Below are 23323 nucleotides of genomic sequence, written 5' to 3' on the forward strand. Positions count from 1 at the left end.
TTAGAGAGGTAAGTGTAATTTTTATTTATTGAATAGCTATGGTAAATTCTTTAGCGCTCATTTAGGGGCGGTAACTTACTGCTTAAATGTTTGCTTACTTAGTTTCAATTTTATGTTTGTAAAATTATTCGTTATTAAACAATATTTTTCTTGTTAAAATAACAAATGACATTGTTGGTAAATGTTTTTACAAAAAATTTAAATTGTTTATTAATACTAATAAGATATGTATAGAATTTATATTCTTTTTTAAGCTGACATATATTTTTTATAGTACAGTGAAACCTGTGTAAGTTGACCACTTGCTGTGCACTACTTTATTGGTCAACTTAAACAGGTGGTCAACTTACAGAGGTTGTTTTATATGATAAGGGCTGATTCCATGCCGAAAAATGCGGTCAACTTACAAGGGTATGGTCAACTTCACAGGGGTTTCCCTGTATTAATTTTTTTCCTAACCTCGATTTTTCCGGCATGCCGGAAAGGATCAAGTAAGTGTTATTGAAAATCTGGTGATCCCTGAATTGTGCAGCATGCCGGATAATACGGGGTAATACGGTAGCTAGGATCCTGTATTGTAAAAAGTGCTTCATACATATCGATATCTTACAAAAAGAACATAGTTTTAGTTCAGATTTAGTATCAGATCAAAAATATTAAACAATTTCAAATATTTTTGATGAAAAAATCTCTTTTTTTTCAAACATTCGTCTACTTCCAAAAAAGCAAGAGCAAAAAGATACCACACGAATGTATGGTCGAATAAAAATTTTATGACAATATTTTCTAACTATTTTCCAAAACTCAATAGAATAAACTATCAGAACATTAAAAAGTTCAAAAGTTCTTCATCGAAAATCGACAAAACTTTCAATTAGAGGCTATCCTTGAAATCCTAGAGAAATATATGTATTTGTCAAACCTGATAAAAATTTTGCTGTTTGCATACTTTCAATTCCATAAATGATTAAAAAAAAAAAAAAATAGGGATATTCATCCGTTTTGGATCGCGTGTGTCAAGATCAAAAATCCGTGCCCCTCGTCGTATTTACAAAGTTGCCGCCGCCAATTTCAAAGATCCATACTTAGTCTGTAATGTAATTCTTTTTCATTCCATAAAAAAATCAATACGTTTGGATCGTTATATCTTGGAAGTACTACTCTCATTTTTGTTTTTAGCGTGACTTAATTTTTATTCAAATCCATCCTACTTTATAACTATTGCTTTTACTACGATTAGAACATTCAGTCAAGAATCGATTATGGATAGTTTTCAGAAAACTAAAAGTAATAATATTTTAAACTTTGATTTATTCATATCAGTTTCATTTCAACCTTTTTATAACATTTTATTATCACTTTTTTAATAATTCATTCAGAAGTTAATTAAACTTTTACGAGTTTCCCACCTTTTCTTAAGCATGTAAAATTGATAACTCGACACATTACATGCATAAAGCAGGTTTCTTTAAGGGTCCCGCAGATGCTGTGACCTACATACAAAGAACATACCGACCTTCAAATTGCACGTTTCGGAAGAATAATGTTTTCAAAGTGTTCAACGGGACATGACAACTGGCACTTATTTCTTCTTGCACGGCCATTACAACGCCGGATAGATAATAACATTTCTTCTTTCTGACGAGTCACAGGAAGGATTGTTGAAGAAAAGGTAAATAAACATTTTTGGACGCGGAATAGAACATTTTGTTACGCGTTGATGATTTTTCTATTAGAGGAGTATTCTTTTTCTTCTGCTTTCGTCCTCTGAACCGTAAAAATTGGATGCAGAATTTTGATCTTTGTTTACAAAATAGCAGCAGACGACGCTTTCAGAACTTATGTTGCTGCGAAAGACTGGAATTTGAGAATGCCGCCTTTCACGTGTGATTCACCGACAATATTCGGCCTTTTGCAGATATCTTTGGTTTGTGAATGCCGATATTCATCGGCTAATGTCAACATTTACCAGATTTCGGACTTTCACAGTAACCTATACCATAGCACTTCCCAATACCGGTATGGAATCGGCGATTCGTTGATATGGAATACTTATAATACTGTCCAACTTCCAGAGAACCAGGACTTTCATGTACTAATACGTTTTACAAATGTCTCTGATAAAGAATCAACGTTTAAACTATCTACATAGCGATGGAAACTACATATGAAAATTATTTGTTTCAAAGATCAAATTTAATTCAATAAAAATATTTTACAAAGCCGAGAAATATTATTGTAAAAAAAAACATGATTGAAAATGATAATTTTTTCTTCTTCTTCTTCTTACTATCACTTTGTTCTGAATCAGATCAGATCCATGAGGTTGTTCGCCTTAATCAACTTCAAGACAGAAGCAGGTTTCTCCTCGCGTACCAAACCAACACAAAAAATCAGATGTTGTGCAGTGGCCTCTTCAGTATGACATTTGGTGCAAATTGGGAAAGTCCTATTACCATAGGAAAATCTGAGGGTTTTTAGATGACCTGTGCTCAGGCGAGTCAAAGCAGTGTGATCTCTCCTGTCACCCTCAAATCCAAGGGAAGCAACAGGACCCTCGCAAAAATGCCATGGATGCTCAGGAGGACATCTCCAAGAGCTGCTTATAGTAGCCTTACATCTGGAGTATAGTTCAAGATACGTCAGAGGATCCCCACTATTTTGAGTCATAGTAGAGCCCTCTTAAGCCATTTTTATGCTCAGCTGAGGTCTGCAGGCACAGGAGCAAAGTCAGACTTCTACCTTTTGGTGCTCCAGGTACTTTGTACTTTCAGAAGATGCACAAATACTCCTTGACCATGATGATAATTTTTTTATTATATTATTTATGGAAAACGAAACCAAAAGAATCAAAAATGGAATGATCATGTGGTTATGCTTATGGCCACTGTTAATTAGCAAACCATCATCTCGCTCGAAGAAGAAAAACGCAAATGGACGTAGGAGTGGCACTGGATTGTGTTTTCAAACAAGTCGAGCTTCTTTTTTAGCAATGACAATCATCACACACAATCATAACGCACATGATTCCTCATTATCCTCATCTCGTCACTAAATTTACCAGATGCCGGTCACCGGTCATGACCTCCCATGAAAAACAATAGCTTCAATATTCCCTTGTTGTTAGTTCACTTGATTATAAAACAAAATAATAAGAATTTAAAGGCAAAAATTATAAATTTTAATACAATTACCTGTAATCCTTCCAAGCCTTCTGCTAAATTTCTCTCCTGCGTAGCCAGCTACATGGGCGCCTAAGCTATGACCAATCAAATGCATGGAAGATAATGGGATGGAATAAACATTCTAGAAAAAATATTTTAAAAAAATAGTTCTTTCGTGATTATCTATGTTATTTATCTTACTATTCAAGAAAAGTAATACAAATATTAGTATTCACAAAATATGAAATACAGTAAACTCTCGATTATCCGCGGAATAGAGTGGCACGGTAACCGCGGATAAGCGAAAACCGCGGATAATCCGAATAATAGGTAAAAAACGATACTTAGTGTATGCAATAGATAAAAAATATTAATGACACTCACACATTATTTAAATTATAACTAAAAATATTGCTACATTCCATCTGTTAACATTGAATATAAAAAATATATGTATAATCTAAAAGCGATCAACAACACAATCATAAGTTTCAAAAAAAAAAAAAAAATGAGAAAGGACCCGCGGTTAATCCGACCGCCGATAATCGGGAGTTTAGTGTAGTTTAGTTCTTGGGACTTGTTTTGAGACTACCCTATTTCAAAAGCTAAAATGAGTGATAGCTTGTTTTAGGAACTCAATCGTGTCCTTTCTCTAATTTAATGCTGGGAGATGTGGGGCAGAAATAACTTACTATTTTTCAAAACGAAAAAATTTGAAATTTGTTTAGAAAATGACAATACATAAAGAGAAAACAATGTATTTTACAATAAACTAGCATTCAAACGTTATTTCTTGTTTTTGGCATAAATTTGTGCCTTAAAAAAGGGTAAAATTTTGCACTTATTATTTTTTTCTTTTTTTTTTTTCTTTTCATGGACAAAGGGAAAAATAAAATATTTTTCTAATAAAATAATTTTTATTCGGTTATTTTAGTATTCTTTTGATTAAATAAATGAATAAAAAACGAATGAATAAATGAAAAGAAAATGAAACAATAACCGAACTTAAAATTTAATTAATACATAAGAAAAAGTAAATGAATGAATAAAATAGTGAACAAACAATACAATTAGTGAATGGATGAATAAATATAATAATTATTAAAAGAAGAAATGTAAATTAATTACTTAAATGAATGCGTAAGTGTTTTGATAAAGTACTGAATAGGTAAATGAAATTAACTTTTTCACTTTCTCCCATCTGCTTTGCCCGCATGCACCTGACAAAGTGTACAAAGCATTTAAAATGCAAATCATCTTAATATTATATAAATAAACACTGCACCGAATATTAATAGATCTCAATTAATTTTGAAAATGTTAACAACAAGAGCTTCATCATTTTATGAGAACAAAAATAATTTTTGAGTTGCAACAAAATAATACAATACGAGCATAAAATTTTGAAAATTAATTGTATATTCTTTGATTTTCAGGGGTAACCTTTTCTTGACTGGAATGGGCTACATGTGTTACTATATAGTTGAAATATTACGAGATAGGTGGCGCTAAACGCAAATTAAATCTTTTACCATTTCACTATGCCTTACTTTCCCTTCATAATATGTATGTTACTGTAAAAGATTGAAACCTGATAAAGTTCAACATTCGCCAATATTTCGATAGCAAAGACATTGGTGAAAGACTGAATATTTCGGATGAGACACCGTTGCATGTAGACATTCTCCAATGTCTGTCTTTCACAGTACATAGTAAGAAACGCCAGCGAGCCAGCGTGAAAACTCGGGACATTTATTACATTCAATGCGACAAAATGCTACCACTTTTATTTATTTATTTATAGATGAGCAAATGCTTCACATACATAGAGGACTAATACAATGCGCCTTGCCTCCGGATAGTAGGACACACACAGTACGGATTTACAACACACGAGGAGGAAATAACGCCCAGGCTACCGACGGGAATCGAACCCACAACCTCTGGCTTGGAAGCCGAAGTTTCTACCACAGATCCACGGAGGCCACTGCTACAATTTTGTAAGACTTAAAAGAAGTTCAGTTTTATATGTTTGTTGCGCTTTGCTTTACTATAATTGATTTAGTTCGGTGTATCTTGGCGAAAATATTCTGTTCATCCCAACTGTTGCATTGAAAATGTTTTGTATTTTTTCTTTAAAAAGTAAGAATTTAATAGAATTATAACCTGTGGAATACTGCAACATGTGGTCAGCTGATTTTTTATGAATGGCTTTGAAACCTTGTGAAAACATTCAAAGAGTTAACAAGCCGCCATAAAACTTACATTTTTGCCAAGAACAAATACACGCTCAAATTGCATCTTTTCCCTTTTTCACAAGCAATTGTATAAATGGTCCGTTTATTAGATATATTCAAAAACATTTTCAAAGAAAAATTTTTTATAATTTAGATACAATAGTTATCATATTTGCTTGTCCGTGGAAAAATTTAATAACGCTGCTTTAGAAATTATGACAGTATTTGTTCTCAAAACAAATACCAAGCAGCTCGTTACAGTATCAGAGATTGCAGTTTCGTCTCTGTTTCCCATCGACAGTCTAGAATAGCCATTACAGAACAGAGGGGAAGATAATAATAATAAAGCTGAGTATATCTTCTCACTGGTAATTAAACTACTTCATCACCCCAGAGAGAGGCATGCGTTAGCTCCGGCCAGGGGCAGGTACTTGTAGGTTTACATTACTTATCTCGTTCATTTAAATCAGATGGGAGAAAAGCCAGCCCTAGTGACATCACAAAACAGCTCAGACAACACCGTTGCAAGAATTTTGAAATATACTTACATGCAAAATTTGAATGAAATCGGCTAAGATCACCCCAACCATCCGGGCATTTGCCACAGCTTGTGTGTATGGGGGAGTTGCTCCAAATACCCAGTCAACTGAAATGACGTTGAAGTTGTCTTTCGTTAGCAGTTCACGAATCATGTCCTAAAAAATACAAACCCAGTTACATTCAAAGTTCTAAAATATGAATCACTATTTCAAAAGAAATTGCAAGGATTCCGGTACAGATTCTGAATTTTTTGTGAAATCTCCTTAGATGGCTTGCATCTCAGCAACAAGAACCACTTACTTAATTCTTTCTTACTTAACTCTTTCTCTTTGTTCTGAATAAAATATAAAAACCACTAAAAAGCAGAGGATATGCGTTATTTTTACGAAACAAAACAAAGGGTATAGTGCGTCCGTGTCGAGACGTCACTTGTCAATCAAGTGTAACGTAAGCAGAAACGAGTTCATTAGATTAAAATCGTAGAAAAAAAAGGACGTTTGCCATATGTACAAGTTTAGTGAAATCTTGGCTACATTAATGCATTTTTTGAAAAGTTTCGTAAAAGAAGAAAGAGTTATTGAACTATCTTATACAATTTTTAAATTATTATTATAACGCTATATTTTATTTCAATTGAGATTGTAATTAATTTCTTGAGTGATCCCACTTCATTTCGCTTTAATTCATCGTTTGCTGATTAAAATTAAAGAAATAACGTATGTAATTTTGGTGACTGATACTTGATTTTCACAATAAGTTGAATAAAGTGGAAGAGTGCTTCCAATATATCTCAATTGGTGAAAAAGTAAAAAGCTGTTAAGTCTCAGAGGTCTTTACAGCAGTTCTATTTTTCCCACTTCTTCATTTTTCCTCTACCGAACGCAAGACTGAGGTTGAGCAATTTTAATGCCTAAAAAACTGACTTCTCGTAAATGATTGTGGCATCTATTGCACATACAAACTATTTTGTTTATTTTTCAAAAAATTACTAGTTATAGGCTTGGTATTGTAGGGTTGCCATTCTGTTTGAAAGGTACTTACAGGAAATACATATAAATTGCCTCGGTCGGTGAAATATATATATCAACGGGATCTCTGAAATGTTAGTAGCAATCGAAGACAGAAGTAAAATATTGAGTTATTTCCTATTACAGAAGCATAATAGGAGTTATACAGTAATTCATACTAACTTTTGTAACCCCTTTATGCCGGTGAAAAAACTATGTGTAGCTATACCTTTACCATATAAAGACATTATAGCATTTTACCTCACAATATAACAACATTTTTTGACAACTGAAATGAAATTGTTCAAATTTAACAGAAAACTATCAACTGCTCACATCAGTCTAGTTTAGTATCGAGGCTGATTCCACTAGCGCACGACGAATGAAAATGACTATCTCTCTCTCACCGATATTTTACATAAAATTATCATATTTACTGTTTTGTTTGCTCCTTTTGATTCCGACCTTTTATTGATACAAATACAACTGCCTAAAAATATCTTCCTGGTATTAAGTTTGTGAAGTGACTAACATTTTGTGCGAAGAACTGAAGAACTCCATAAAAGAAAAAGAATAGTTCAAGTTCAGTCAACAAAAGAAACGGTTTATATGCAAATGGTGATTCAAATAAGCGGAGAGCAAGAATTTTTATTTCAAGTTTTGACAACAAAATGAGAACACACAAATTCGTTTTAGCGTGTTACTTCCTCGGACAAAAAAGTCAAGTTCGGTAAATATTAATATTTTGTTTTTTTTCGCATTGGTTTTTACTCTTGTTCAATAATTCAGACAGAACCTTTCTTTCAGGGAGTTATAGTTTACAGTTGGTAGTTACTGATGGCATTGAGTTTGAACGTTTAATCGACCTGAACGTTTCAATTAAAAACAAGTAAAAGTTTTCCTCAATTGTATTTTATTTGTTTTGAATTATATATATTGTAAGCAAAACTACCTAGAAATCCGTTAATCAGTACTAGGAAATGCAAAAGATCAAGTTATCTTTCTTCGAAACTAATATTTCTCAAAAGAGAAAAAACTAATTTTTTTGTGGTCAACATTTTTTTTCTATATCTATCTTACGAATTCATCTAACATATAATCTATACTAAAAAATTCTGCTGGTCGAAAAAGAGAGAAGATTGCGATAATTAGAAAATTGGTAATCTTAGTTCATTATAGCTTAAATTTTTGGCACCAAATGCCAGTGCGAGGAATGTTTTCCCTTTGCATGCGTAAACAAAGAGTATCTATTTGCATAGGGTTACCATAAAACAAAAGTGTTTCGAAAAAAAAAATACCCACGTAAAAAATTGACGAACATGCCAGTTTCCCAGTTATCGAAATATCCCTGTAAAATCAGAATCAAAGAGCAAAAATTGAAAATAATTTCAAAAGTTTTTCGCATTTAATTGCAAACATTTTATTTGATAACAAACAGAAGATGGCAACAGTAAAAAAACTTAAATCATTGAGATTTTTACGATCATTTGCCAACAATTAAATCGAGCGAAAGGTTTCCTCGAGCAGAGGACATTTTAATATAAATTAGGTTTCACATTGTTGCAGTAATGAATCTATTTCTATTCGAGCAAACGATGGCAAAAATAAGACCCCCTTGGAGTGATAAACGCCGAAACTGAATTAGCGATTGCACCCTCTAAGGTCTACCCGTTGATCAACTCTGTTTGATTCCGCTCATTACTTCTCGAGATATAGCAGTCACAAGTAACGAGAAAAAACATTTGATTGTTCAACCCCTCCCCCTTTTTGAGTTATTGGCACACAAATTGAATGACCCCTTTAGGGTCAACATATGAACCAAAATTTTGTTTGATTCCGCCAGTTACTTTTTGAGATACAACAGGTATGCATAATGGAGAAAACGTTCGACTGCTCCCCCCCCTTGGAAAAATAGGCGCCAAAAACTAAGGAGCACCAATTCACACGGTGGTACTTTTTTGTTCCGAATTTCGTTAGATTTCATGCAGTAGTTTTTGCTTTAGAGCGGCAATTGAAAACCGAACACACATAGAGAGAGAGAGAGACAGACAGACATTTTCCAAAAATAGTCGAACTGAACTCACACACCTCAAAGTGTGCAAATCCGTCAAAAATGCGAATATTTTCACAAAACCAAGTTTCTTTTTCTATATAATATAAAGTAAAGAAACAAAAATGCTCCATTTATATTTGCTATGTAATGCCAAACGATTACGTACATCAAAATGATCTTCGCAGGAGTACATTTTGCTTGTAACGAAGCCCATTCCCTTGCGACAAGCTTTGATCCACTTTCTTATTTCTTTCTTTTTAGGTACGACCAGGAATCTGTTGTCCTGCTCCTGAAATGTAGATTAAGTTCTGAGTGCAACGATTCAGTAGTCGTAAGCTTTCTTCTGCATCCCAACAGCCATTATAGGACGCATCATCTTCTTCATACTTTCTGCCCCCTCCCTCATCTCTTAGCCTTAGGTTTTATCACACGAAGGGTCCGAATAACGGGATCGTCCCGTCTGGCTGAGTTCGGAGTCCAACAATCGAAAAATGTCCATGGAAATGATGGCGCAATGCGCCAGGGATGGTCCTTTGCTGGGCGCCAGCCCAGCTTGGAATTTACCTTTTAATATATGAACGTGCACAACATGGGATATAGATCTTGGGTTCTCAACCTGAGGGGCGCAGAAAAGTTTCAAGGGGTGCGTGGATATATTCAAAGCGTATGGTAATACGTGAAACTAACTATGTATAAAAAAGTCAGACAAAACAACGTAAGTAGAAGCACAAATTTGTAAATTACAGCAGACACGTGTTTCGGCGTTACAGGGAACGCCTTTTTCAATGCAAAAAATAATGAGCTTATGGATGAAAAGACATCCGACAAAAGCCAAGAGCAGATAAGCATGCAGCTTAAAAGATAAAAACAGCGGATTAGCCAAACACCAATGACAAAGTTATAAACCGATCAGGAACCAATAGGAATGCGTGCAAAGAGCAGGAGCTTTCTCTTAGGTACGAACCCAGAAAGAAAGAATTCAATTGGACAAAGATTAAGCCGAAGCTTAAACAAAAAGAAAAGAAATTGTCAGTAACCGTGAACCGCAAGAAAGGAAAAGCAGAATGGAAAACCAAGAAATAAAATAAACCGAAACGAAAAATATTCAAAAAAACGAAAAATAAAGATAAATAGAAGAAAATTGAGGGGGGGGGTCAATCAAGACAAAAAGGTAAAAATAAACAAAGGAAGATAGATAAAAATGAATGGGGGAAAAAAAGAGGGGGGGGGAATGGGGAAAAGGACAGTATTAAAGATATGGGAGCCAAATGTTAGAAAAATATGGAACTGCACTAAGATCGTTAACTAAGTTAGAACTGTTCCTCAAAGTATGAAAGGATTCCCAAAAGTCAAGATCTGATGAATTGGGGCATTTTTGGATAATCTGATAAGAGTTAAAATCAAAAGAGTGATTCGAATCCCAACAATGTTGAGCAATACTAGACTTATTTAATTGTTGTTTTTTCACATAATTTTGATGCTCTTTCAAGCGAATTTTTAAAGCACGCCGAGTCTGTCCAATATAGGCAAGTTTACAACTACAATTAATTCTATAAATTCCACAACAATTAAGAGGGTGAATAGGATCTTTAAGAGAAGAGAATGAAAGTTTATTAATAGGATAGAACACCACCTGGAATTGGAAACGTTTTAGAATCTTAGCAACCTGATAGCTTATAGATGGAAAGAATGGCAAAACAACCAAATTCTTTCTGATGAAGGTTCGGTTAAGAATATTAGTTTGGGATTTATTTGAAAGTTTTTTATAAATGGAATCAATCAAAGTTGGCGGATAGTCTCTATCAATTGCCACAGCTTTAAGATAATTAAGTTCCACTTTAAGAAGTTCCGACGAAGAACAAATATTAATTGCGCGATAAACAAAAGAATTGAAAGCAGAATATTTTATCGCGCAATTAATATTTGTTCTTCGTCGGAACTTCTTAAAGTGGAACTTAATTATCTTAAAGCTGTGGCAATTGATAGAGACTATCCTCCAACTTTGATTGATTCCATTTATAAAAAACTTTCAAATAAATCCCAAACTAATATTCTTAACCGAACCTTCATCAGAAAGAATTTTGTTGTTTTGCCATTCTTTCCATCTATAAGCTATCAGGTTGCTAAGATTCTAAAACGTTTCCAATTCCAGGTGGTGTTCTATCCTATTAATAAACTTTCATTCTCTTCTCTTAAAGATCCTATTCACCCTCTTAATTGTTGTGGAATTTATAGAATTAATTGTAGTTGTAAACTTGCCTATATTGGACAGACTCGGCGTGCTTTAAAAATTCGCTTGAAAGAGCATCAAAATTATGTGAAAAAACAACAATTAAATAAGTCTAGTATTGCTCAACATTGTTGGGATTCGAATCACTCTTTTGATTTTAACTCTTATCAGATTATCCAAAAATGCCCCAATTCATCAATTCTTGACTTTTGGGAATCCTTTCATATTTTGAGGAACAGTTCTAACTTAGTTAACGATCTTAGTGCAGTTCCATATTTTTCTAACGTTTGGCTCCCATATCTTTAATACTGTCCTTTTCCCCATTCCCCCCCCCCCTCTTTTTTTCCCCCATTCATTTTTATCTATCTTCCTTTGTTTATTTTTACCTTTTTGTCTTGATTGACCCCCCCCCCCCTCAATTTTCTTCTATTTATCTTTATTTTTCGTTTTTTTGAATATTTTTCGTTTCGGTTTATTTTATTTCTTGGTTTTCCATTCTGCTTTTCCTTTCTTGCGGTTCACAGTTACTGACAATTTCTTTTCTTTTTGTTTAAGCTTCGGCTTAATCTTTGTCCAATTGAATTCTTTCTTTCTGGGTTCGTACCTAAGAGAAAGCTCCTGCCCTTTGCACGCATTCCTATTGGTTCCTGATCGGTTTATAACTTTGTCATTGGTGTTTGGCTAATCCGCTGTTTTTATCTTTTAAGCTGCATGCTTATCTGCTCTTGGCTTTTGTCGGATGTCTTTTCATCCATAAGCTCATTATTTTTTGCATTGAAAAAGGCGTTCCCTGTAACGCCGAAACACGTGTCTGCTGTAATTTACAAATTTGTGCTTCTACTTACGTTGTTTTGTCTGACTTTTCTATTCAGCACAAAGGTATTTATTTATCTTAACTATGTATAGTTTACTCGATTTGGAGGTTACCTATGAATATTTTCTACACTATCACCGTTTTTTACATTTTTAGTGCTGTTTTATCGACATAACCCTGTAAATCTGTATTTACAGCATTAACAGGAGATAAAGTCAAAATATCGAGCAGGGATGGATATTGAAAGTGATCTGGTATGTGATTTTTCCCAAGTTACTACCCAATTTTCAAAAATTTTCAAGTGTAAACAGTGGTAGCCCTGATATTGATGCTGTGAAAGTGACTAGCATTGCATGATCCTCACCTAGATCCTAGATTACTTCAAATTTATCTATATTTAGCTCTTTGGCTACATGTTCCAATAAGATTATGTTCAAAATAAAATTACGTGAAGAAATGTAAAATTTCGTATACGAAATTACAACCAGTCTTAGCTATCCCAACCAGCTTCAGTTTCTAATTTTGATTGTACTCTTGTCGTGTTGACCACATATACCGATCTGACATCTGATGGAAGGGGGAGGGGGGCAAGTTCACATCAATGTTCAATCGGAGACGCAGAGTCCGAAAGGTAGAGAATATGGATAGTGCTGGGACTCCTTAACTTATTTATACCGTTGAAAGCTGAGCGAACGTACGACCTGCAACTCCATGTCAAGAGGTTGTGTCTTATTGGGTAACTTTACCCTAGTATTACAAGTTTCGAAAAATGTTCAAGGGATTTAAAAACAAAATCTCCTAAATTATTCAAATCAGAAACGAACATTTATTCTTAAATTCCGGTACCGTTGACGTTAGTATAATAATCCTAACTACCAAGCACCTAAATCACTGATCAGCGACAAAGACACTAAATAAGATAACAAAGAAAACAAATTGCTTAAAATCGTTTTCATTAGACAATTTGGCTCTCGGTCAGACATTTGAACCACAGATTTAAACCTTCTTATTAGTTGAAGCAGGCTTTGACCGGCGGTTTCACTGTCCGACCGAGGGTCAAATCATCTGGTGAGTATGAGAATTAGACAGTTTTCAAACGTTATTTAGTTTCAAAGTAAGTAAAGTAAATACAATACAAGTATGAACAACTTCATTGACAGGTACGCTGCGGCAAATACTCTTTTCTGACTAATCCATTGAAACATAGTACTAATTTTATGGTTGTGTTAGAGCTAGAAATCTTGATTTTGATTAAGAATAGAAAATGGTATCCTTTTTCAGTTTTTGCTTGAATTAAGGGATAGAATTGAGAAAGTGGTTGGTCAGATTTTTTTAGCTTTATATCTCATTTTCCTTAAGTCAATGCTTTGTCTTATTTTACTTGCTTTTCTCCTTTTTTTCCCCATAAAAATTCTTAAACTTTGCTAAGTTATGCAATGAAAAGAACGAAATACCAACAACGAGAGAGACAAAATAAAATGATGAACCGTGACGTATGCAAGACCATTAAAAAAATTCTAAAATCCTCATATATATAACAGCGATTTCATTAATCGAGTAACGCTGCCGTCACCAATAATGAAACTCGCGGCATAGCTTGATAGTTTGATTTTCTGGTAATGTTTGACATTCAGGGAAACGCTTCATTTTGACAAGGTTGAACTGGATCCGGTAACTTAACTGTATTACTTGGTAAGACTGTCATTTTGGGAGAATGAAGAAACGAAAAAGTGGTCAACAATGAACGCTATCTACTGGAGTTGAGGGTTCATCCACTGGAGTGAGGATTAAAATTTCAACTATCAAACTATCACCAAACAGGCAATTGCTTCGTTCAAATGTAGAAGCAATTTTCACCCGTCATACTTTGACGGGCGATTTTCCAGTCACTCACTGTAATAAAAAGTAAAAATCTGAAAAACTTAAACAGATTTTTAATGAAAAATTAAGATATCCGGGAAACCGTGCCAAAAAACTATTCTATGGGAAGAGGACATTTGACAGTACACGATTTTTGAGCAAAATTTTAGCATGAAATAGAAATTTAAAAAGAGAAAAGTAATGTATCATCTACAATATTAAAAATAAGTGATATTCAAAGAATTGTCATTCGATCAAACATTTTCTAATATGTAAAAAAATCAAAATCTCTGATTGCTAAAATATGAATATAATCAACGTAAGCAAAGCACAAACCACTAAAATGTATGCAAATGGCTATTTTTAGGCTAGTTTCTTTATTAGTGCACAGGGAATCGCAAATAAAGAAATTAAATTCTTAAAACATATTACTAAAAAACACAATCATGATTGTGAAAAACTCGTTGAATCATAAGTGTGGAAAGTATTCCACTGTAACTTTAAAATAGCTATTTTCTGTAATTTTTAAAGCATTTTCTGATTACTTACGTTGATAAAAGCCTTTTCTATTTACAGTATTTTGACTTCAAAGAAACAGTAGAAGTTGCAATGTGACACTCTGCTGACAAGATTTTACTTCATTTTATTTCACACTATCGGTACCCGCACGGCTTTGCCCATGTTAGAAAATTAAAAGGTCATTTCTTTCGCCTGTGCATTTACAAATAATGGATGATGAATTTCTCGCCAATATGCTATTTAATTTGCTCGTCCATGTTATGGTAATTTGCTCGTTCATGTTACGGTAATTTACTTGTCCATGTTATGGTAATTTACTTGTCTAGGTTATGGTAATTTACTTGTCCATGTTATGGTAATTTACTTGTCCATGTTATGGTAATTTACTTGTCCATATTATGGTAATTTACTTGTCAATGTTATGGTAATTTACTTGTCCATGTTATGATAATTCACTCGGTGCAGAGGAGTTAAATCCATCAATGGTGGTAAAAATAAAATCATAGAAAAAGAACAAAATCGGATTTTTCAAAAATCGCTTCGAAGTGCACACCCTCATGCTATCTAAAATATCGCTAATTAGTTCCAAAGGGGAGATTTTAAGGGTTTACACCAGTTTACTGTTGAAAACAAGTTTTTTGAGAAAAGGTTTTCTGACTCGCAATAAGTTCCATGAATGAAAATTTTATACTTAGGCGAAAAACATTTTAAGTTACCGGTGTAAAAACATATTAGACATATTTATCAAGTGCTTCTCTTTTAGCTTAGTAACGGCTCTCCGAATCGACTGAGCCCCAATCAAGGGCGAAATGCAGTACCCGGATATTGTATAGCTTTGAAGGACATGCTTGCAATTCCGTCTTAGCTTCACCCATATTTGCTTCAGGAGTTTTCCTGGGAAATCAGGAAGGTGCCAAGCTGTTACTGCATACATATGTAAGTTTTCACAAAAGTGAAGTCCAGAAACAAGATTAGCTTTGATTGGGAAGGCTTCTGATTTTTTCAGAAAGAATCCAGGTTAATTTCAGAAAGGTTACTAACTTTTAGCGGGAAACTTTCCGGGTTTTTGTCAAACATAATATTCGCAGAAATTAGATACATTAGCTGTCCATTATTTTCTAGGAATGTTTCAATTTTTTTTTTACAATGTGATTGTTTGGAAGATACTCTCGAAAGCTGATTTCTCTTCTCTTGCTTCGTTACATTTTACGCAATATATTAAATTACCAAAACCTCATGAAGTAAACGGTAGAAAACTGATATCATAACCTTGCCAGCAAACAGCAGCATTAAGCCGTCTAACGTTTCTTTTGTAGTTAAACAGATAAAGAAGTATGAAGTATGCGCAAATTAATCCACATCGTGCGAAGTTGCTTTAAAAAACAACTGTATTTAACTGGGTTACGGTAACGTGGCAACTTGGAGAGGTTGGCGATACATAATGGAACTGGCAGATTATTTTTAATTTTGGTGGAACTGATCATATTTTTTTTTTTTTTTTTGGCCAAACCATTATTTATTTATTTGGACAAACTTATTTATTTCGCGGGGTTTTTTTTTATTTCAATGATAATTTTGTGATTGCTGTGGCAACAAGATTTCTGAAAGCTCACCACGACCACGTTATCGTAACTCTGCCCTGTATTTATTTTATTCAAACGATTTTTTGCTGCAATTTCCATCTGAACCATACTGAGGAGGGATTGTGCGAATCATTCGGCCACACTGACCTGCACCCACTTTTGATGTCCGTGCTCAAAGTACCCGTGGATGATGAATTTGACAGGCTGCTTGGGGTCAAGTTCCTGCGAGACGAAGCTCTCGTTGCTGTCCGGTCGGAGTCTGTGGAAGAGGTCCGGGTTCCGGCGCGTCTTCAGGAAGAACTTGACATCCAGCACATCCGGATGGTGCGGGAAGAGATTCATGGGTCGGTAAATGGAGAGGAATGGCTCTCCGATGGAGAAACATCCCCAACGGCCGTAACAACGTTGCAGCAGCAAATCTGTAATGTAAGGAAATTGCCACTAGAGTAGATAGTGGTTGCTATCATAAAACTCTCATTCGTAAAATCGGGGGAAATTGGTCACTACATTGTAAGAGTATCGCTGCAACACGTTTAATTTTTAACCCCCGACACACAAAGGAAGGGGGTTATAAGTTTGCCGTGTCTGTGTATCTGTGTGTCTGTCTGTGGCACTCTAGCGCCTAAATGGATGGACCGATTTTGAAAATAAAAAATTTGCTCGAAAGGATAGTTGATCGAGAGTGTTCTTAGATAGCTTTCATCTTTGGATGACATTCATTAACGATGATATTAATTAAAAATCTCTAAAAGGTTTTCCGCAATTTTTGCTGTGAACATAGTTAAAAATTTTAAAATTTAATTCCAAAATAAAGAAAAAAAATCCCGCGTGTGATAGAATGTGCTTGGAACTTCCATTAGCGTAACTATGGGTCTAGCGCCCCTGGCGAACTAAAGAAATTACGCCCCCCCCCCAGGTTCCCTCACATGGGAAGTCACCGGAGGTCATTGTGATCTCCAAAAAATTTTGTTTTTTTGGAACATTTTTTGGAACACGACAAATAGGAGGCAGCAATTTTTTTGCTTATTTTCTTTTTAAGAATTGTTTTTAAATTTTAAATTTTATCGATGCTTGTTTCTTTAATAGTGCTTTGCTGCACTCGCTATCCTACGTGGTGTAATCCTAGGGAGGGGAGGAGGGTATCCTTATAGATACGAGGAGAAATTAGTGAAGCAAAGCAGTGGAAGGACGCTTGTGTTCAAATATTTAAAAAAAAAAAAAAAGGTGGAAGACGCTAGATTTAAAATGAAAAAGTAGTTTGAAGCTACCTATGTTCTCCTTCGACTTCACTACTATGCCCTTGTTCTTGAAAATGTGAAAGGGTTACCTGAGCCAAAGCTGAGTGTGATACCCCAACAAAGAACCAAACACTAAATTCTTTTTATGATTTTGTAGAAGAAAGTATCGGAAAGATTTCGACAACTGAAATTCTTGGCTTTTTTTAATTATTATTATTATTATTATTATTATTATTTTAATACTTCTAAATTTTTGACGCAAAAAAACTAGGTTTGCAACGTTTTCGATGGTGCCAAAGTCGTTCGGCGGCTCTAAGCTTAAAAGTGGTATGTATTCGGATGACTCTTTTTAACAATTTTTTCTCTGGTATTTACCATTCCCAAACGACCATAAAACATAATATTTAGGAAAAATATGTTACAAAGAAAGAACTTTTCTCTAACCACCCCCTACTTTTCAGCATTAGGCCTTAGGCTTCAACTTGCAGAGGTCCGAATGGCTGGGAATAGGGGAAGAATGTGGTCTACGATTGAGAATGCTTCACGCCGGGAAAGGTCCCAAACTGAGCGTCAGTCTAGCTTGGAATTGACCCCTTAATGTGGGAAACAAAGAACCAACTGGCGACAATAACTCAATTTGGACCAAGGGCACCCTTATAGGGGGCAAGGGGGGCTCAAGTCCACCCCCCCCCCTTTGAGATGAGAACTTTCTTGCTTTTATTGCTTTTTTTCTTTGCAAAAATGTAAAAGAATTTCTTTTCTATCCATCAGTGAATAAGTTATTAAAAATGACAAATTTTGATATCTCTAATCTGCACTGAAATCAGTTTGCATGAGGAAAATGCTCTGCTAAACCATTGGGAACATTTCTGAGCCCCCCCCCCCCCTTAGAATTTTGCATATGGGCGCCCATGATTTGGACAAACGTTTAGATACGACTTATGTGCTGAACATGATAGCATGACCTTTGATAAGATATTGGGGGGCTCTAGGCCTAACACTTTTTCGGGGCCCCATTGTTTTAAACAATTTCAGTCATTTGGAGGCCAAAGGCCGACGGCCTATTCATTTATCAGGCCCTGCACAGCACTATTCTTGCCCAAAGTTTTCCATCGAGCAAAAATATCAATTTTAGAATGTACTCAAAATATCAGGTCTCTCTCTCTCTCTCTCTCTAAAAGCAAAAATTTAACTTTTCTTTCCTAAAGCTGAGTTTTAATTAGATATTTTTCATTTTGTCTTAGTGTGTGTGCTAAGTGTAATTCTAAGATCCTAAAGGTCAGTCCCCATCCCTCTTCCAGCACCGAGAAATCCAAGTCACCATGTCTTATAAATAAGTAACGACTATAAACTCAGTCTTGCATTTTTATAGGAATATTCCATATTTGAAGCTTATAAAATACGAGGAAGACATCAAATATCCATTGAATCGCAGCAATAACATTTCAAGAAGAAATGAATAAGCAAGAAATAAGGAAAGCTGCGTTTTCCTTCTTTATCTGTAGATAAACTGCATAGAGTTATTTTTATACGCTGAAAATCTTCACCGACTAAATTCCCAAAAAGGAAGTAAAACCGATGACTAAAAATGGTTTACATATAATTTTTCATGCTTCTTAAGCGATGAACTCAGGTAAATAGTTCATTTGGTGTTTGATTGTATCTTTTTATTGGTTTCAAAAATGTTTTATTTTAAGATTTAAAATTAAAAAAAAAAAAAAAAACGTTGGAAGTTCTCTACCTTTATAACTGTTTTCCCCTCAAATTATTCCACAAACATATTAAAAAGGTATTTCCTTACTCATTTGACAGTTTTTAGAAACTCCATAATAAATGAAAATCAAACAAAATTGTCCTTGACCCGATGACAGAGTTCAGCTATACGTAAGATCCAATGACCCATTCTTTCAGGAAACTTGTTTCTTGTTCCTTTCAAAAGTTGGGGACGAAATTGTGCAGTAATTGTTGAAAGAAATACGCAAAGATTTGTTCACCCTTTTTTCGAAGTTAAAAGTATTTTTTGTGATTAATTTTCACAATCAGCCGACATTTATACTTTTGTCCTTTTCATCAACAATTGAAGCGTTAGTGGAGGAAAATGTCCAGAGCATCAAAAATTTAGTTTACTCTTTTTCTCAACTTCACCAAATCAGTATTGTTTTTTTCACGATTCTGCAATCACTGCGAGCAGATTAATGGTGCAGTATGAAATCGCCTGGTTAGTTTTTCTAAATTGTTCATGAATTTAAAAAAAAAAAATAAATCTTTAAAAACCATTGATGTATAATTTACTATCTATGCGTCTGTGTATTTTCAAGATAAAAATTGCAGAAACATACATTTCGATAGATAAAATGGTAAACAAACATATTGTATGGGAGAGAAGTTCATCTTGGGACACGGTAAACTCTGGACCTCTTTTTGCTGCAGATTTCAGGGTAAATTAACGCATAGCTCTTACACATGTAGATACATGGCAGGATGTTCAAAACATTTAGATATATAATCTGACTCCATTCATAAAGCAGGTGAGATGTTACTAAGATTTTATTCTGCAAACCTGTCTAATGAAACGACCTTCATGTAAAAGTTGGATAAGTTGTGCAGTATGATTTCATTGAAAATGTTTAGAAATAATAGGTAATACAATGAAATTTAAAGCTTTCTCGATAAAACTGATGTATAGTAAGAGTTTTAGTGCTACGTCCAACATTCTAAAATTTCATAGCGAGTATTGTCCGTTTTTCACGAGATGGCACTTCGCCACACCTCCTCGAACGCAGAGTTCCATTTTACGCGGGGATGATCGGTACGCAATCCACGAGCTTCTAAAGGAGACAACCAGACAGCCTTAACCTGGGCGGGCATTTTAATTATGAAAAAAGAGTGTCCTTTACATCACTTGCTTCAGTTGTCTGTTGTCAATTTACTTATTCTTACATTTTAAAAACCGCTGCTTTTACAACAGAATGCTACGATCTGAATATACCTTCTACCGAAAGCAGCGAAACAGAATCATCGGATACAACGTGACCAGGGCGGAGCCAAGAGCCTTCTTGTAAAAAACGGACAATATAACGCCGCACCTTGAGATGGGTGAGGTGGAACAACTGGGGTCTTATAATAGGTCTAGCAAACATTTATTTAAACCATTTTAACGAAATGAGAATGTCTTTAAAGGTGTTCTTTATTTAATCTATGTACTTTTGTTTATTATTGTTATTATGTTTTTATTTATTTATTTTTTTATTATTTTTTTACTTATTTATTTTGCAGCAAAGTCAAGTAGTTGGTTATTACCACAATGAGTATTTGTCTCAAAGACTTAGCGAAATATGTCAAAATATCCACCTTTTCCTGAAAAAATAGTTCCATGTGTATTGAAATTTAATTACTGAACTTCTATTTTTTCTATCTATTTTTAACTGTCCTGAAGTACACAAGGAGTACATGTTAAAACAAAGGAAAAGTTTTCTGATTTTTTTTTCTTCAATCTTGTACCAATAATGAGTACAATATTGAACTCTATTTAACTACGTAAGCAAAGCTTAAAAAAAGAAATCCTGGAAAAATCTTGACAATAATTGATCGATCAAGTTTTTAAGAAAAGAAAGAAAAAAGATGAAAGTATCCTAAGGTTAGCCACTAACCAGTACATAGAAGGGATTGGATTAGTTTGATACATTGTGTAACGTGATTTGCGACCCATCTACACTTTCGACGAAATGCACTGTTATTGCTGGTGAGGGAGGGGTGGAGCACAGGAAAGAACGTCCTTCTACCCGCACAAGACTCCATAAAGCATTTTATATTAAACTAGTGGCACCTTCACGGCTTTGCCCGTAGTAGAAAATTAAAAGGACATTTGGTTCGCTTATATATTTACAAATAATGTATGATGAATTTCTAGCCAATTGGCTTGCCCATGTTACGGTTCCACGTTATGATAACTTGTTAATTTACTCGTTCATCTTATGATAATTTTGCTCGGGAAGATGTTCTTAAAATTAGAATAGAAAAAGAACAAAATCGAATTTTCGAAAAATCGCTTCGAGCTGCACACCCCCATGCTACAAACTAATTCTGTGCCAAATTTCATGAAAGTCAGCCGAACAGTCTAGGCGCTATGCGCGTCACAGAGATCCGGACAGATATCCAGACAGAGAGACTTTCAGCTTTATTATTAGTTAAGATTAATTATAATTTATAAAGTCAATATCTGATTAAACAAATAAGGAAACAAAATTTAAACAAAAATATATAATTTAATTATTTTACAACATTATGTCAACTAATCTTGAAGACCCCCATACTATTTTCGCGAAACTGCAGATGTCAACAAAACATTTATTGAGCTCTAATCAGTTATCATGCAGTCAAACGTCAAAATTTGCACTCTCCGAAAGAATTAATGTCTACGTTAATATTTAATTTTCGGATTTAATATTTAATGATCAGAGCAGTGACATTGAAACTAAAAGAAAAGCCTTCTTCAAAGCATCCTTGACCTAATGATAAATACCAACAAACTACAGACCCGTTGACCCAATCATTCAATGAACCCGTTTCTCGTGTTACTTTATATCGTCTTCTTGGGCAAAAAAGAACAGAGTTCATTAAATCCAGTATCTTACCTGGGTCAGGGGGCCCTAGCAAGGGCGGTGCCCCCACATTGGGAGCAGATTCGGTCACATCCTCTTCCGCTTTGCCGCCAAAAACAAAATGAACCAGGAACAGGACTGCAATCCAAGATGATCGTCTGTCCATCGGGGACTCGTCTTCAACTTGGCCAATTTATTTCACGAAAATCTTCCCTTTCCACCTGAAGGGAGGATGAGAAAGGCATGGTGTCTCTTCGGACGGAGGTCGTCGATGTGACTACGCTTGGGTGGATTATTTCGGTTATTATTTTTTTTCTTCATCTTAAGCTGGTCTTGGTTTTTGATTTTCATTTCAGGTTTGTTTGCCGCCAAGACGTGCTTCTGTCATCGCCAAAACGGTGCATCGTCGCCAATCATTATGGAGCACAGTAGAATCTTGCTTATCTATCTAATTGAAAAGAATAGAAGTTCGAACGAAGGGAATATTTCAAAATGAGTCAATAAATAAGTAAATAAAACTAAAAAAAAAAACAATGCTCCAAACCCTGGCTGCAATTTTGGATGGAGAAAAATCTTGAATGTCAGAATTTTTTTTCTTTTCTTTCTTTTTTTTAGTCATCTTTTAGCTCGTATTTGGCCCGATACTCAACGAATCTGAAAAGCTACTAACTACTCAAAGATTCATATTAAAAGGAGTTCTCAAGTATTCGACAAAATGTAACAAAAAAAAAAAACCTTTTTGACAAATTTAGGTTTTCTCCACGTCTTCATCCAAGATTACAAGCCAAGAATAGAAATGTTGCGGTTTTTTTTTTTTTTTTAAATAATAATAAAATTTTTCATAAAAATCAGTATTTATTTATTTATTTTTAAATATTCTTTTCGAACTTTTGTGCATTATAGTTAATTACTCCCTATTTTTAAAAGTTATAATTTTGGATGAATTTCAGTTTACACCACATAGTCTAGTAAACGAAAACCAAAATAAGGGTGAAAAAACAAAAAACATGTAGTTTTGAAACTTAACACACACGTACAGGAAGGGCTCCTGATGAACATACTAAAAGTCCCGGTGTTAGGGGGGGGGGAGAGGAGCTCGAAGCGCCACCTAGGATTTTAGGTGTGTTTTTTCAGTTTTCGTCTTCTATCTCAAACACACTATTTACTAGGGAACAAAATTGTTATGTGATAAATTAAAGAGCGTAGAAGGATCTTTAAAAAGCTTTTTTTATTTTTATTGTAGCTATGATAGTTTCCAAGATATTATATTTCAAAGTATGATTTTTTGAAAAACTGACCGTTTTTTTCGCTCTTTTCAATTTTTGGAGCCTCCTCAGTGATTGATTTGATGTGATTCTTTTCTCTTTTTAGTCTGAAGTAGTGAAGGTCATTATGGTGATTTGATTTCTTGCAACTGAAAAGCAGGTGAGGGTACTGTACCCCGGTGGTAGGGAAGGTGCTCGCACGACCATCTTGA

General features: G+C 34.6%; 1 pseudogene; it reads right to left on the reverse strand.

The window, feature by feature from the left end:
• LOC129220060 (pancreatic triacylglycerol lipase-like) overlaps positions 1-22012 on the reverse strand; it is a 37992-nt pseudogene extending 15980 nt beyond the window's left edge.
• Between the last annotated feature and the right edge of the window lie 1311 nt (positions 22013-23323).

The sequence above is a fragment of the Uloborus diversus genome, chromosome 4 (assembly GCF_026930045.1).
Source record: "Uloborus diversus isolate 005 chromosome 4, Udiv.v.3.1, whole genome shotgun sequence".
Lineage (NCBI taxonomy): Eukaryota > Metazoa > Arthropoda > Arachnida > Araneae > Uloboridae > Uloborus > Uloborus diversus.